A 4,551-nucleotide genomic window follows, 5' to 3' on the forward strand; every position below is an offset into this window, starting at 1 on the left:
GTACTCCTTCTACTTATTAAAAAAAAGTTGGCTGTAAAACAGCCTCAGGCAGGTCCTTCAGGAGCTATTCCAGAAGGAGCCATTGTTATCAGAGGAGATGACAGCTCTGTGGGCGCTGTTGCCCTGAAAACCTCGCAGTGGGACAGGATGTGGAGGTGGAAGACGGTGATAGTGACAATCCTGACCCCATGTAGGCCTAGGCTAATGTGTGTGTTTGCTTCTTAGTTTTTAACAAAAAAAAAGTTTAAAAGGAAAATTTGTTTTTAAATTTTAAAAATAAAAAAAGCATATAGAATAAGGATATAAAGAAAAAATATTTTTGTACCACTGTACAATGGGGTTCTGTTTTATGCTGTTATTATAGTCAAAAAGTTTTAAAAAATTGAAAAGTTTATAAATTTACAACAAGCTGAGGTTCATTTATTATCAAAGAAAGAAAAACAGTTTTTTTTATAAATTTAGTGTTGCCTAAGTGCACAGAGTTCATAAAGTCTATGGCAGGGCACAGTGATGTCCGAGGCCTTCACATTCACTCACCGCTCACTCACTGACCCACCCAGAGCAACTCTTAGTCCTGCAAGCTTGTCTCCTGGTAACTGCCCTATACACATGTACCATTTTAAAATCTTTTATACCATATTTTTACTGCAACTTTTCTACGTTTAAATACACAAATACATACCATTGTGTTACAACTGGCTACAGTAACACGCTGCACAGGTTTGTAGCCCAGGAGCCATAGGCCGCAGCGCACAGCCTGGGTGTGGAGCAGGCCGCACTGTCTAGGTCTGTGGAAGTGCTCTCTGGGGTGTCGGCACAACCACAAAATTGCCTAATGCCACATTTCTCAGAGCGTATCGCTGTCGTTAAGTGATGTATGACTGTATGTATTTAGACCCGAGTTCACAATGCTTTGATAAATATAAGCTTCTTATATATTGTAATAAAGAGGAGGCCAAATATTTCCATTTTACTCCTCTTTTAAGAAACTTATCTTGCCCAATTATTCTTTGTGGAAAACGTGGCTGGTTGCCTTTCCAATATTTATTCTCAGCTTTTTCCTTAATAATAGAGCATCAATTTGCTTGCGGTGGTGATATACTCAGTTTAAAACATCAACATAGGTGTATCCTGTGTCTTAGTTCCCTATTGCTGCTGCAACCTCTTATAACAAACTTAGTGGCTTCAAAGAACACAAATGTATGTATTACCTGACAGTTCTGGAGGTCAGAAGTCCAAAATGGCTCTCACTCGGATGAAATCAAGGTGTCTGCAGACCTGTGTTCCTTTCTAGAGGCTCTAAGGAATAATGAAGTCATTATGAATTATCTGGGTGAGCCCTAAATCCAATTACAAGTGAAGACACAGAAGAGGAGAAGGATAAAGAGGAAAAGAAGGCGTGTGAAGACAGAGGCAGAGACTGCAGTGACGCTGCCACAAGCCAGGGAATGCCTGGAGCCACCAGAAGCTAGAAGAGGCAAGGAAGTTTCCTGACCTAGAGTCTTTGGAAGGAATATGGTCCTGCCTGTACCTTAATTTTAGATTTCTGGCCTCTAGAACTATTAGAAAATAAATTTCTATTGTTTTAGGTCACTGAGTTTGTGATAATTTGTTACAGCAGCCACAGGAATTGAACACAGGCCATATGGAAGATATTTGGAGGGTTAACAGGAGCAGCAGCTGTTTTGTGGCACACATATGTGCTGTGGCTGATCCGCTGATCTGCTGATCTGCATCACCGGCATGAGGTAGCGGCTGTTCCTGCAACTGCAACTCCCTTAGGTCCTTCTTCAGCTTCTCTGCCTCCTGGGCCTAGTGTGAGTGTTTAGCTCCGTAGCAAATGGCTCTGAATTCTGAAGAACATCCTCATCACCAATGTCAGAGGCAAAACTAAAGGACACAGGCCTCATTCTATCCTTGTGAATTTCCATCTTTTGCTTGTGGCTTCCAGCCAGCTCTTGGTCTTGCCTATTTTACATCAATTTTCCCTTTTCAAAGTGAACCCAGAGAAAACATCACATATTTTACAACAGATTACCTCTGTGGTCAAAGACAGATCAACTTGTCTTGTTTCAGCTGCCACAAGGGACTTAAGCAAATGAAAAGATCATCTAATCTAATCCACAATCCCCGTAAAAATGAGCTATGTTTCCCTTACCCCAGGGGATTCTTTAAAACCCAGACTTATATTGTAAAATCTCACACAATGAGAAACTCTACTTCCGTATGGAAACTTTCACTTCTGAGGGGAAATTAAGTGCTTCGGTAATTTTTTTTGAATTTCAGAATATTACGGGGGGTGCAAATGCTTGGATCATGAATTACCTCTGTACCACCTGTGCCAAGGCTACAAGCGTGCCCATCCTCTAGACGGCGCACACCGCACTAGTGTCTCCTCTGTGGAAAGCAGTATGGAGACAGCTCAGAGAACTAGAAGTAGAGCTACTGTTTGATCCAGCAATCCCGCTACTGGGTATTTACCCAAAGGAAAAAAAGACATTCTATAAAAAAGACATCTGCACTCTAGTGTTTACAGTAGCACAATTCACAATTGCAAAGATGTGGAAACAACCCAAGTGCCCATCAACACATGAGTGGATTAATGAAATATGGTACATGTATACCATGGAGTTCTACTCAGCCATAAGTGCATGATTTAAATGATCTTCTATGAGCCTCCCCTCTGTAACACTCATCCTTCTGAAAAGAGGTGTCCTATATTGCAACCCCTGTAGTGTGAAAGCCAAGCCTAAAAACTTTCTATCCTACTTTAACGATGATTTAATAAAGGAACATGTGTGATTCAACATGTAAGTAAAATATGGTTTCATCTTTAAGCAGAGGGTTTTCATGCCCTTTTATTATTTTTTAATTTTTTTTCACTCTATGGAATGATATTTGAGACTTCACAGGGATTTTTTAAAATGTTTTACTTCTGATGTAAAATATTATAAAATATATTATGTTTATTTAATATCCACATATCTGAGAAATGCTTATCCTACTCTGGTGGTGAAATCATTTTTAAAATTAAAAGTGAGTACTTATGGGCCAGGCACGGGGCACGGTGGCTTATGCCTGTAATCCTAGCACTCTGGAGGCCAAGGCAGGAGGATGGCTTGAGGCCAGGAGTTTGAGGCCAGCCTGAGCAAGAGCAAGACCTGGTCTCCGCAAAAAATTAGCCAGGTGTAGTGGTGCATGCCTGTAGTCCCAGCTACATGGGAGGCTGAGGGCAGGAGAGTCAGTCGGGCCCAGGAATTTGAGGTTGCAGAGAGCCATGATGATGCCACTGCACTCTAGCCTGGGCAAAAGAGTAAGACTCTGTCTCAGGTAAAGCAAACAAACAAAAAAAAATGTGGAAGGGTGGGGGATGCTTCAAATCATACCTGCACTTGATTTTCCTCCCCTTTTGGGAACAGGAGCTCAAATGAAGCTTAATTTGATTTAGAAAAAATTATGTTCTATTTCTCAGACAAAGGGGTCATAGAGTCTAGCTAGAGCATGTTTACTTATCTTGTGTTTTCTCCAAGTCTTTAATGTCCCACCTGGCTAGCTAGGCTGCAGAAAAATAACACCACGTGGCCAAGGTTCACCCCTGTATAGTAAAGAGACACCACTGGCCCTGAGACCAGCATGGAGGTGAAGCACCAACCAGTCTCCAAGAGTTAAGAGTTGAGGCTACAAGACCTAGCCATCTCTCCCATGGGAATCTGTTTCCTCCACTTCCAACCTTGAAGTATGTGCAATAAAGGGTTAACTCAATGGGATTGGGATGTTCAGAGCATGCACATCCCAAAGAAAGGACTGGCCCTTGAGTGTTTCCTGGGAGACGACCTCTGAGCCCTTGGAATGACCTGACTCATAAGAATGTCTGTGTACTGGGGGCCACATGCATAGTCTACACTAGCAACGTGGTCTATGGTGAATGCCTGTGGCCCTAGACCATACTGCATCAGACTGATCTCCGAAGGGACTGCAGACTGAATAGGTAAGGTCAGCAAGTGCTCCCATGCCTGTGATGGAGCCCCAATAAAAACTCTGAACACCAGAGCTCAGGCGAGCTTCCCTGGTTGGCAATACTTCACATGCGCCGTCACACATCATTGCTGGGAGAAGTCAGTGTTGTCCACAGCTCTACAGGAGGGACTAGAAACCCACATCTGGTGTCTCCTGGACTCTGCCCCATGCACCCGTTGCTTTTGCTGAGTTTAATCTGTACCTTTCAGTGTACTAAACTGTAACTGCAAGTACAATAGCTTTTCTGAGGTCTGTGAGTCTTTCTAATGAATCATTGAAGCTGAAAATGGTCTTGGGGGACCCGACACAGAGAGTATGGGTATTGTTTTATTATGAGAAACAGTGGTTTTTTTCTTTGTCCTCTTCAGTTCCACCACTCCTTGAGAAAATCAGGAGCATGAGTTGACCTCTCTTCTTGTTGAACCTGAAGCTTTCCCTCCCCCTAAACCGAGGAGAAACTGTTCCACCTCTCCCTTGTTCGCTGCCCTCCCTCAAGTTCTCAGCATACGCTCAGAGATGAACGGAGAGCTTGGA

The sequence above is a fragment of the Lemur catta genome, chromosome 1 (assembly GCF_020740605.2).
Source record: "Lemur catta isolate mLemCat1 chromosome 1, mLemCat1.pri, whole genome shotgun sequence".
Classification (NCBI taxonomy): Eukaryota; Metazoa; Chordata; class Mammalia; order Primates; family Lemuridae; genus Lemur; species Lemur catta.